Raw genomic sequence first — 13519 nt, 5'->3', positions numbered from 1 at the left:
CTCTCTCTGCCTGCCTCTCTGCCTACTTGTGATCTCTGTCTGTCAAATAAATAAATAAAATCTTTAAAAAAATTTATAAAAATAAATAAAAATTCTGTTTTTCCCTTTTTTTCCTCCCAGTAAGTTAGATTTTCTTTCTTTCTTTTTTTTTTTTTTAAAGATTTTATTTATTTATTTGACAGATCACAAGCAGGCAGAGAGAGGAGGAAGCGGGTTCCCTGCTGAGCAGAGAGCCCGATGCGGGGCTCGATCCCAGGACCCTGAGATCATGACCCGAGCCGAAGGCAGAGGCTTTAACCCACTGAGCCACCCAGGCGCCCCTAAGTTAGATTTTCCAATACAAAGTTACTTTATTTGTATAATCAACAGCACTAAACAAGTGACCTCAAAGACCCAAAAGTGCTGTATGTAAGTCATCAGCTTTATAAGGATATATTTGAAGATTTTGTAGATCAGTGTGTATAGTTTTGGTTTCATCACTTAACTTAAGAAACTATTTACATTTTAACTCTTGTTGGCTAAATGTATTTAACAGCCCTGCTCTTCATTCATTTATTCAACAAATTTTTATCAAGTAGTTACATGGGTCACATGCTAGTCTGGGTGCTTGGGATTCATTGGTGAACAAAACAGTTTCCTTCCTGATGACACTTACATGTTATGTTACATGTTATGTTCCGTTATATTAAGTTACATTATTTATTAAAGATTTTATTTTTATTATTATTTTTTTTAAGATTTTTATTCATTTGATAGACAGAGATCACAAGTAGGCAGAGAGGCAGGCAGAGAGAGAGGGGGAAGCAGGCTCCCCGCTGGGCAGAGAGCCCGATGCGGGGCTCGATCCCAGAACCCTGAGATCATGACCTGAGCCGAAGGCAGAGGCTTAAACCACTGAGCCACCCAGGTGCCCCAAAGATTTTATTTTTAAGTGATCTCTACACCCAGCATGATGCTCAGACTCATAACCCTGAGATCAAGAGTTGCATGCTTCACTGACCGTGCCAGCCAGGCACCCCTGGAGGTAACACAGTAAATGAGAAACATAATAAATACCTTATGAAGTAGGTTAGTTAGTGTTACATGCCATAGATAAAAGAAAAAGTAGATAGGGTAAAGGGGAATGGTAGAAGTATGTCTGTGGGTGGGACTGAGGGACAGTATAATCTTAAACACGGCTCAGGGTAGGCTTTACTGAGAAAATGACATTTAAGTTAAGACTTGAGGGAACTAGCTATGTGGATACCTGGTGAAGGGTCCTCACAAAGGGAGTATTAATTCCAAGGTTATGAGGTTGGAGAATGCCTGACATTCTAGGAAGAGCAAGGAGTCCAGTGTGGTTAGAGCACATGTTGGAAGAGGAGATAGAGATAGAGTAGGGGTCAAAAGAGATATGGTGGAAGGTGGTGTAGATCTTAGGGAGAATTGTAGGTCGAGGTCAGAACTATGGCTTTCATACTAAGCTACTACTATTCATTCACTTTCAGTAGGTTCTACAGTTGGTGACCCATATTTGTGTTTAGAGTTAATATTGAATGATGACTGAGTCTCTGTTTGAGCGCGGCCAAAGTGGCTGGCTCGCTTAAGATGAGGTTTCTGCTAGTTCTCCTGGTGGTGGCGGCGGCGGTGATCCGGAGCGATGCCTCGGCCAACCTGGGCGGCGTGCCTAGCAAAAGATTAAAGATGCAGTACGCCACGGGGCCGCTGCTGAAGTTCCAGATTTGTGTTTCCTGAGGTTATAGGCGGGTGTTTGAGGAGTACATGCGGGTTATAAGCCAGCGGTACCCAGACATCCGCATTGAAGGAGAAAATTACCTCCCTCAACCCATATATAGACACATAGCATCTTTCCTGTCAGTCTTCAAACTAGTATTAATAGGCTTAATAATTGTTGGCAAGGATCCTTTTGCTTTCTTTGGCATGCAAGCTCCTAGCATCTGGCAGTGGGGCCAAGAAAATAAGGTCTATGCATGTATGATGGTTTTCTTCTTGAGCAACATGATTGAGAACCAGTGTATGTCAACAGGTGCATTTGAGATAACTTTGAATGATGTGCCTGTGTGGTCTAAGCTGGAATCTGGTCACCTCCCATCCATGCAACAGCTTGTTCAAATTCTGGACAATGAAATGAAGCTTAATGTGCGTATGGATTCAATCCCATATCTTAGATCATAGCCCCACCTATCAGCACTGAAAACTCTTTTATGTTAAGGGATTTTTTGCAAGAGCAGCATGACTGACATTTGAAGGCCTTTACTGAAAACAGCAAGCTGTTAGTACAGACCAGATGCTTTTTTGGCAGGCTCGTTGTACCTCTTGAAAAACCTCAATGCAAGACAGTTTTTCAGTGCTGGCACATTTTGGAATTCTGCACATTCGTGGAGTGCAATAATACTGTATAGCTTTTTTTTCTTTCCCAAATCCACTCAGTTAACAGTTTTTTAAAAATGTAGACATTGCCACTTGTACCATTTTTTCCTTAGTCATATTTGGAAAAGTAGAAAATGGGAGTTACAATTTGACTTACTTTTCAAAGATGTCTGTTAAATCTGTTGTAATTTTATATGAATTTTCCCTTTTTATAGTTTAAAATTGATCTTTTTGGGAATCCAGCTGAAGTTCCCAAATACTTTATAAGAGTATATCAGGCATCTTTAATTTGGTCATTTCCAATTTATAGTTTTCAAAATACTGCAGATTGTGAACAGTGCATTATATGAGATTATGGGGGGAAATCCTATATCCAGAGTACTCTACCAATTTGTGTGTATGTGCATGTGTGCGTGTGTGATTACCAGAGAATTACTAAATGACCAACTGCTTTTTAAATACTGTTATGTAGTTCAAGTGTCTTGCCTTGACCAATCTAATGAGTTGATTAACTGGGCCTTTATACTTAACTCAATAAAAAACTAAGCAGATGTAAGTTAAAAAAAAAAAAAAATGAATGGTGACTAAGTGAATGTGAAACTGGTTATTTGGGTTGTGGGTTTCTTTTTTTTTGTTTTTTTTCTTAAGATTTTATTTATTTGAGAGAGGGAGACACAGTCTCCCCACTTAGCAGGGAGCCCAAAGTAGGACTTGATCCCAGCCCCCTGGGATCATGAGCTGAGCCAAAGGCAGACGCTTAACCGACTTAGTCACCCAGGCGCCTGAAATTAGGCCTTTTGAAGAGAAAACAGGCATATGATATTCTAGCATTATTGCCTAATATGAAGATATAGATTGGGGGGAAGGTGGGGTTTATATTATGATGAATGTATACATTTTTATTTGTAGGTATTGTTGAAGGAATTTGTAAGATAGTCTAAAAAGGTTCCCTTTTAGGAAAAGGTGCTCTTTCATGTTTATTTGGTTTACATAGAATTCTTTTAGCATATTTCCTCCTGGAAGGAACTAGTGTGTTTCTTCTTTCCCCCTCAATATTACTGCGAGTTATCTTGCCCTTAGAATTGAACTGCAGGGGATACCTGGGTGGCTCAGTCCGCTAAGCAGCTACTTTCTGCTCAGGTCATGATTTCAGGATCCTCCTCAGCAGGGAGCCTGCTTCTCCCTCTCCCTCTGCTGCTCCCCCTGCTTGTGCTCTCTTGCTCTCCCTCTCTCAAATAAATAAAATCCTAAAATAATAATAATAATAATTGAATTGCTGAACAGTCTAATGGCTGGTGCAAGCTTTGAATTGGCCTAAGTAAGGTTCTGTAATGAAACGGCTCTATTGCCCATGGAGTTTCTAAAGGCCCTTCTGTGGATCTTCTCTATTTTTTTACTCTAACTTGTGTTGTTTTTGCAACAAGTGTAAATTCTGTGATTCTCTTCCTCCTGGTTTGATTCTGAATTAGTTTACATTTGCCTTTACTTTAATTCAATTATAGTTTACATAGTGTTATATTAGTTTTAGATATACAGTACAGTGATTCAGCAGTTCCATACATTACCAGGTGCTTATCACCATTATCCTCTTTAATCCCCATCACTTATTTTACCCATCCTGCCACCCACTTCTCCTCTGGTAAGCATCAGTTTGTTCTCTGTAGTTAAGAGGCTGCTTCTTGGGGCGCCTGGGTGGCTCAGTGGGTTAAAGCCTCTGCCTTCAGCTCAGGTCATGATCTCAGGGTCCTGGGATCAAGCCTCGCATCCGGCTCTTTGCTCAGCAGGGAATCTGCTTCTCTGCCTGCTGCTCTGCCTACTTGTGATTTCACTCTGTCAAATAAATAAATAAAATCTTTCTTTAAAAAGAAAAAAAAAAGAGTCTGCTTCTTGGTTTCTCTTTTTCCTTTGCTCATCTTTTTGTTTCTTAAATTTCACATATGAGTGAAATCATAATGTATTTGTCTTTCTCTGATTTATTTCACTTAACATTATACTCTTTTTTTTTTTTTTTTTAATTTTATTTATTTATTTGACAGAGCGAAATCACAAGTAGGCAGACAGGCAAGCAGAGAGAGAGAGAGAGGGAAGCAGGCTTCCTGCCGAGCAGAGAGCCCGATACAGGACTCAATCCCAGGACCCTGAGATCATGACCTGAGCCGAAGGCAGAGGCTTAACCCACTGAGCCACCCAGGCGCCCTGACATTATACTCTTGAGCTCCATCCATGTTGCAGGTGGCAAGATTTTGTTCTTTTTGGCTTGTTCAGCTTTTTGGCCTTTTGACTTTCATTCAGCTTATGGCTGAATAATATTCCATTGTGGGTATATATATACCATATCTTTATCCATTCTTCTATCAGTGAACACTTAGGCTGCTTCCTAATTGGGCTATTGTATATAATGTTGCTGTGCTATAAACATGGTGGTGCATATGTCCCTTTGAATTAGTGTTTTTTTATTTTATGGGTAGATATCTAGTAGTGCAATTACTGGATTGCAGGGTAGTTTCATTTTTAACTTTTGAGGGACCTCCATACTGTTTTCCACAAAGGCTGTACCAGTTTGCATTCCTACCGACGGTGCAAGAAGGTTCCTTTTTCTCCAAATCCTTGCCAACACCTGTTTCTTACATTTTTTATTTTAGTCATTCTGACAGATGTGAAGTGATACCTCATTGTAGTTTTGATTTTTATTTCCCTGATTATGAGTGATGTTGAGCATTTTTTCATGTGTCTTTTGGCCATCTGTATGTCATCTTTGGAGAAATGTCTGTTCATGGCTTCTGCCCATTTTTTAATTGGTTTTTGGGGTTTTTTGGTATTGAACTGTATCAGTTCTTTATGTATTTTGGGTACTAACCCTTTATTGGGTATTTCATTTGTAAATATATTCTCCCATTCAGTAGGTTGCCTTTTAGTTTTGTTGGTTGTTTCCTTCGCTGTACAGAAGCTTTTTGTATAGTATAGTCCCAATAATTTATTTTTGCTTTTATTTCCCTTGCTGTAGGAGACCTATCTAGAAAAATGTTACTGTGGCTGATGTCAGAGACATTACTGCCTGTGATCTCTTCTAGGATTTTTATGGTTTCGGTTCTCATATTTAGGTCTTTAATACATTTGAGTTTACTTTTGTTTACAGTGTAAGCAGATTGTCCAGTTTCATTCTTTTGCATGTAGCTATCCTGTTTTCCCGACACCATTTATTGAAGAGACCATCTTTTTCTCATTGGACAGTCTTTCCTGCTTTGTTGAAGATTAATTGACTGTATAATTTGTGGATTTATTTCCGGATTTTCTGTTCTGTTCTGTTGACCTATGTGTCTTTTTTTGTGCCTGTTTTGCTTACTGCAGCTTTGTGATATTCTTTTTTTAAAGATTTATACATTTGAGAGAGAGAGTGCATGTGAGCATGTTGAGGGGCAGAGGGAGAGAGAGAATTTCAAGCCGAATCAGTGCTGAGCCCGACATAGGGCTCTATCTCACAACCCTGAGATCATGACTGGAGCTGAAATTGAGTCAGATGCCCTGACTGACTGAGCCACCCCGGAACCCTTGGACATGTGTATCTCTTATTTTATAATACAAGTTTTTACATAAATCTAACTTTTTTGTATTGTGCTTATATATTTTTTCTGACTGTTGCTGCTTTTCTGATGACAATACTGAATTTGGTGTTATGGTTGGACATTTTCTTTTAGGGAGTGTGTATCTAAAATATATTTAAAATATCTTTCCTTTCTATGTGTTTTTAAATATCATCTTTAAAAGTGAGCTCATGCAGAAGTACTTGTCTTAACCTCCCTGTTTTTAATTTATTTTTTATTTCCAGGTATTCTGTCTTGTCTCCTGGAGTAGGTAGTCCTTTTATCCAGCCACTTGTCCTATTCTTGAAATGTGGATATCTCTTCTCTACATGTTTACCTCCATGGTTTGGATTGGAAAAGGCTGCTTTTTTTTGTGGTTCCTTTTCTCAGATTCAACATTGAGAGGCTCCTAGGATGCAGTTGTCTTGCCAAGTTCTCCAGAAAGAAAGAAGCAACTGATGTACATGTTCTGCTTTTTGCTTAATTACAAAGAAATTATTTTGGAAGCTGAAACTGATGCTTAATTTGAAACAGGTGCTTAGATGCTGGTGTATGTTAATACTTTACCTTTTGTTCCAAACAAGAAGACTAAATACAGAGCAAGTATGGATGGGTTCAGGGGTTTTTTGTTGTTGGTTGGGTTTTTTGTTTGTTTTTTTTTTAATGTCTTCCATTTTCGGCCACTGTCATAAGCACAGTCAAATCTGCAAGGAGTACATTCCAAATATGTGTTCTAATATGAAATGAAAGAGATGCTTAAAAACTACAAATATTAAATATCTAAATCGTGACTCATCCTTTGAAGTACATTTGCTGGAAAAGAACAAAAGCCCAATTTTGCAATAAAACCTTTGATGTGATAAAGAAGCATAAAGACAAAATGATTCAAGGTTAACAGAGTCTGTCAAATATACGTTTACATGTGCAAATCTACATTTTGGACGAGAAGCGGGATTTTTCTCCTAGAGAAGGAAGCTGTTGCTGGTTTCTGTCTGAGAAGTCTTTGGACATTTCGTATTTTTAAATGATTTTTCACTTTTCTAAGGAAGGACCACATTGTACATTTGCTAACCATGTGAATGCATGGTTGAGTTTACTGAAAGTTCGGAAAAGGAAACAAAACAGCTTCAAGTCCAGTGATGGAACCCTGTTCACCTCCCTCAGATGAGAGGCTCCTTATATTGCAAATTACTCCATTCTTTTTTGTGGATTCTTACATAGCACTTGAGACATGGAAACATGCTGCTAAGCAGGAACAAGAGTGGCTTAAGTGGTTTTTCTGTTCAGAAAATATGGTGGATTCTCTATTATGACCTGCCTTCTACTTTGGGCATGGAGGAATGGGGAACAAAAACATACCCAGAGAATTCCTTTCTCCTGAGAAAAAAGCAGCAAAAATGCCTTATGCAGCTCCATCTGACTTTATGGCATCTTACATTCTGTAGCTCCTGTTTTCTAAAAACATAAATAACTTTGTTCCTTTGACCCAAGATGGGTACTCAGATGTTTGGTTTATTTTTTTAGGTGAGATGTAATGTTAGGCTGTAAAGACTGGGACTCAGGTAATATTGCCCAGTTGGAACTGAACTTACTCATCAGAGAATGGACTTCAGTAGCAATGTTCCCAAATTCATGGTTGATTTAGAAGAAATTCAGGGTCTGGAAAACACCTCAAACAAGAAAAATAGTTCAATAAAAATACGGATCTTCCTCTTCTCTGTAAAGCTTACACCATGTGATGAACAGACTGTAATGTAAAGCTATTCTTGCTTCCAAATCAACAGAGGACCACTGTATGAATTGTCAGCTCTTTACATAAGAAGAAAACTGAATCTTTGTGAGAAAAAATTTGAAACTTCTTAGATGCAATTAAGAACAAATTGCCTTAGGTCATAATCTGTGATTTAGGGAATTTGCCTAGGGTCACTTATGCTGTGATAATAAAAACTTAGGGCATATTTACCCTAAAAAATTTAGCAGTGACAGAAATGGCCCAAAGTGCTAATTATTGAGTACTTTTAGTTTTTAAATTGGTCAACCTATATGAATTGGCATAAGAAAGCTTTTTAGTAAAAATAATTACATAATATAGATATAATTTCCTTTGAGGGCAAATACTGAGTGGTACAGAATAGAAATAACTTTGGATAAAGGTAACTTTTCTCTAAGTAACTTCTCAGTCAACTTCTTGATACTTGCTTTGACTATTTTGGAGTTCTTAAAGACAGAAAGGAACCTCCATACATGAGTCCCATTGGTATGTTGAGAGTTTATATCTTTAGTTTTCTGTTATCCATCTTCCCCATGTCCTTTTTGCAGTGTTTTGGGTAAGATCATTTGGCAGGGGATAGGGACTTTATACTGTCAGCTCCAGTGAAACCATCTCTGTTCCATTTGTTTGAGTATATATCAGACTCATCTTCTCCAGTTGCTTTGTATTTTTTATTTCACAGCTAAAACCACTGTTAAATGCTCTCATTCAAGTTGTTCTTTTGCATTTTTAGTGGTTGTCACCAGAAAGCATCTAACAAAATGGGTCTATGCCAGTTGTACTAGCCCAGTGTTTACTTAATATTCCTACATTTTCCCCTTGGGCTATTTTGTTCCCTTCTTGATGGGAAAAGCTGTAATTTTAGGCAGGACTACACCTCGATCAGTAGCTGTGCCTACTTACTTCCCTTTCTTCATCCATGTCAGCTGGCAGTTTTTCTTTTAAAAAGTTAAAAACGGGATATGTGCAATAGAAATATATATATATATATGTATATTTTAATACTTGTGGACAAATGTTACAAGTTGTTTAAGAACAACAAAATCACCAATGTCTTCCATTTTGAGATGTGTATAGTTTTGTAAGCATTAGTGCTTGGTAGCATATTATAGTGCCATGTTAGGGGTTAGTGCATGAGCCTAGTAATAATTTAAATTCCAGGATGAATTATTGATAATCAATAGTGTAAAATGAGTGGAAAATTGAGACTTTTCTTTTTTTCATAAATAGCAGAATCATGATATTCTCCCTGGGGAAAGGAGATTAAGGCCAAAAAGACTCACTTATGAATAGAACTGTGGGATCACAGTGTAAAATACCATGTCTGAGGAGAGTGAAGCTTTCTCTGAGGTAGCTGGAAACCAGCTCCCTTTGTGTCTTATGAAACCTCATATCAAAATGAGGCCGCATTTCATGATTCTGCTTTGTTCTCTTAGTTTGGGAGGAGATTGTTCTTACGCTGTTTTCACATGGTGTGTCTTGTAAATTTATTATTTAATCCACTCCTTTTGCATCAAGAAATTATTTTTTATTTTGCATGTGTTACTGAGATGCTGTGTTAGTCACGTACTTTTCTAACCTGCAGACCATTTACATTTTCTGTCTGCAGCATGCTAATTGTTCTGGAAGAACGCTGGTCAGTAGTTCAGTGTCCTACATTAATTTGTCACAGGCTTTTCCTGTTTCACAACCTGAATTGTGTGTTGATGGGACTCCAGACCTTTTCATAAGAATTGGAATGTAGCTAGATGGAGCCTGAGCAGGTTGTCATGTAATAACTGTCTCTCTTGCTTGGTTATAGTAAGCCACCTCAGACAGCCTTCACTTTTTCCTGCTTGTAAAAATAAAAGTTGTTTTGTCCCGAAAGCACAAGATAGCTTTCTTTGGAAAAGAAATTCCTACCTCTAAAAGCTGCATTGAGAACTTGGAAAGAGCAGTTTTCTGAGGTGATTTTTAAATCTCAGTATTACGAGAGTTCAGGATTTATTGACACAGATTCTATAGTTACCATGATGAGACACAAAACTAACGTGTCTCCAGTACACAAGTAGCTCAAGCAAGTAGACTCTGTAGCAGCAGATATCCAGGGACCCCGGTTTAGATCAGAGTGTACTTAAAGTAGTTGTACTCTTGGCTCTAGTAGTTCAGCGCCTGGGAGAATCCATTTCCAAAAAAGCATTTAAATATTTTGAAAAATACCTCTGAAAAGATAATGAATGCAAAATAGCACAGTATATAGGAAAGGATATTTCCTATTGCAAAAAAATAAAAAATAAAAGCCATAAAACGAATAATGATTTTCAAGAGGTAGAATCTAGTAGCAATAACAGTTTTGCATGTATAGCAAATTGTATTAGCGATGTTGTACAATAGAAATAAATATTACTACTTGAGTTGGTGAAGCTCTGTGACCAGCAGAGTTGCACCAAAAGATGATGTTTTAGGCAAAGAACATATAAAAGGTACTTTAAAAACTGAATGTATATGAATATATCATTGTGTGAGAAATAGCAACTTCTGTTTAAGTTAAAGGTTAGAGACCCTATTTGTTTCCGAAAGCAGAGGGTTAGAGCCATTGAATGAAATTTTTCTAGAGGTTAATTAACCTGGAAACAAATGTACTCCTACTGATGTAGCCCCGTGGATGCCATCGAGTGGGGATTTTGCTTATGGTGTACTTTTCAGCAGCAGGCGTTTATAGAAGAGCCTACTTTGGGCTCTGTCACCTTTTCTTTTCTCCTTTAGTTCTCTGGGTGCGTTTTAAGAATGGGAAAGTTTGGGAGTGGTGTGTGTGTGTGTTTGGGTTAAAAACAAACCAAGAACTTGGATAGCTGGCTTTTCCTTGTATGCCTGTGGTTAGTTTAAGGGAGTTAGAATTTAAGGATGTAAAGCAAAGGATTGAACGAAACAGCCAAAGACAGCATGTTGGTTTTATAAACCTTGTCTGATATACATGTGCTGAGGATTTTGGTCTGTGACTCTTTATTTTAATAAGAGCCCTGCAAACTAGTGTTTTGATACAAGGAACCTCACATCTCCCATCAGGATATAATAGTAAAATGGAAGCTGACTTATTACTCCCTTTTACCTTGTGTTCATTTTGGCCATTTAGCACCTTGAAGGTGCCTGAACAGATTAGGTCTGTGTTCCCTTGTTTTCCCAGGAGAAAAAACTAAAAGTAGAATGAATTTTAAAAAATAGTGCCTCTTGAATATTTAATTCTTCTAAGGCAACTCCAGAGGATAGGGAGAAGGCTATTATATTAAATTGATTATAGCTCCTCTTTAAATGTCCTACGCCATCAGTTGGTGTTAGAGACATTGGAATAACCAAGCAATATTCAGTCATCTGCACGATCATGAGGACACCGCTGTGTATTATAGTGATGTCAACAATTTAGTTATTTAAAACAAAGACTACCCTTAACAGCCACGTTAATACTTGTAAATGCTAAAATGTGCTACAAGTTTTTGTAGTCTCTATGCGGTTATTACTTTTCAATGTTGTTGTAGTCTGATGTTTACTCTTTTGTGTACCTGTGATATGCAAAATATGAAGAGACCCTTGGCCTCCAGGAGTTTACATTCTCATGGTGCTGCTGGTGCAAGCAAATTGCTTCTAGTTTATTCAGAACATTGCTTGGCTGTTAACCATACCCTATATGGAAGAATCCCTTGGCGGATAGTTTTCAAAGCAGGAGTCCATGCTAAATTTCAGGGCATTGATTTTGAGTTTACATATATCAGCTCTGCTGTTCATAAACTCCTTTTCCCCAGGGGCTGTGCAGATAAAGTTCATTAATGTGAATCAGAAATCATTCTGCTTAAGAGCATCTTCACCATCTTTACACAACCTGTGCTCTTCTATGCTATAGCTGTCAATAAATGGCCAAGAAAACTTACTGCTCCAAAAGACTGTACATCTCTCAATTCTCTTTCTTTTCCCAGAGTTTTTACATCATTCTCTACCCAAAAGGGCCAGCATTTGCAATTAAGCTTTTTGTAATTAAGTAGTGGTCCTCATTTTAATCTTTTTGTGCATGACTGTAACTCTATTCTGAAGCAGCATTGTGATGTGGAGCATCTGCCCTGCCTGCATTTCTAAGCAATCACTTTTTTAACCCACATTTTCAGTTGAAACTTGCATGAATCCTTGTTATTGCCCCTAATTCCTCTGAATCAGGGGGTCTTCTCTGCATGTTTATTAAAACTGGGTCTGAACAAAAGTGCAAGCAATAGTGGCAGGCCCAGAACTCCGATTTTAGAATACTGCTCTTCTAATGCATGGTTGAAAATGTCCAGTGTTACGTGGTGACTAGTAGATATATTTATGCATTTATTAATGAAGCAATAGAGACTTAAACCAATAGTCTGAATTTACTGTTTGGATTATTTTCATTTTCTAATTAAAGATTATCTTAACTTCCATTGAAAATGGAAGCTAGAAGATAAACAGGGGCAACCACAAGACATTCAAACTGTCAGGAATAGAGAGCATGACAGTGCTCACCCTCTAACCTCTTGCCTGGTTCCCTTATTCCCCAAGCATGTTAAAAAGCAAAACAAAGGCACAAACTAAGCATGTTAAATAAATAAGCTGCTATGGCTATATTAATCAGAAAGGTGCAGAGTTTCAGAAAGAGTACGAAAGTAGGGAATTAGCAGTGTAGAATATATAAAATAATGAAGTATGGGCTTTGTCTGATAAAATTTACGTGTCTTATGTTTGGATCTCTTAAAACTCATATCTTGGGAGTGAATGGAAGCAATACACACGTATTTCAGATGTTCCAGGATTTTCGGATAACCAGCTAACTCTTCGGATGCTGCTGGTACCAACCAGCCCAGCCATGAAGGTTCCCTGCAGCAAAGGAGACTACTCCATTGTGTGGAAACAGTGCTAAAAATACCAACAAATCTTTGGTTTGGGTTTTCTTTTGTTACTGTATTATAGAAATGTTTTGTTTTTAAATTTTTATAGCCAGGGGTTTATCCATGATATTTTTGCTCAGACTGCATAATTTGTTGCCTAATGCTTCTGATGCCAGGTAAACTGCAGGTTTTTCCACTTTTGAAAAAAGGAAAAACCTTGCCATTTATTTCCTTGCTTGATGAAGAAAATAGATCAATTTATTGTGATAGCTTAAGATTTTTTATTAGATTCCTGACTTTGAAAACAACCCTGTTAAGTGCAAATGATCATGACAAATAATATACAAATGGAATTCGTAGCTGAATGGCATAAACAGAAGATAATTCAGAGATCAGATGATTCATGCTAGGCCCCTCCCAGGTTTCATGTTCTGTGATTGAAAAATAATTTTTCTTAAGCCATTTTAACCTGTTCTCTTTGCTGTGGGATTTCACTCCGAATGCCTTTGGGAATATTGAAGTATAAGTGGTAACTTTCTAATAGTTCAGAACTGAATTAGACTTAAACGGTCATTGCAGTGTTTAGTGTTCACTTAAGTATAGGCTGTGAGATAATTATTTCCCATTTGTAAATTTGCTTCTTGTCACTTAATTACATCTGCCAGCCAACAAAACCAGTAAAGATATAGGGAGGAGTTTCTCTCAACTCTGTGCCCATTATTCCACAAAAGCATATAGTTAAAAAACCAAACATTACAGATTTCTCTAGGAACTTTTATGCCTAAACCTCCTTTAAAATCAAAATAGATATCGTAAAGTTACTGACAATTCAAAAGGTTTTTTTTTCTCCCTTGCTGACTGTATGCCGTGCCATCAGTTTTCCTCCCAGAGATAAGAATGGTATTCTGGCAATACATTATGGTCAG

At 37.7% G+C, this 13519-nt stretch overlaps 1 pseudogene across 1 annotated transcript; it reads left to right on the top strand.

The window, feature by feature from the left end:
• The first annotated feature begins 1532 nt into the window (after positions 1-1532).
• On the top strand, positions 1533-2548 carry LOC309867148 (thioredoxin reductase-like selenoprotein T pseudogene; annotated as a pseudogene). The gene has a single exon. The product of its transcript is annotated as a thioredoxin reductase-like selenoprotein T pseudogene (transcript).
• Positions 2549-13519: the final 10971 nt, after the last annotated feature.

Source organism: Mustela nivalis, assembly GCF_964662115.1.
Source record: "Mustela nivalis genome assembly, chromosome: 6".
In the NCBI taxonomy this organism is placed as follows: Eukaryota; Metazoa; Chordata; class Mammalia; order Carnivora; family Mustelidae; genus Mustela; species Mustela nivalis.
Note: the sequence above shows the minus strand (reverse complement) of the source record. Positions and strands in the feature narration are given on the sequence as shown.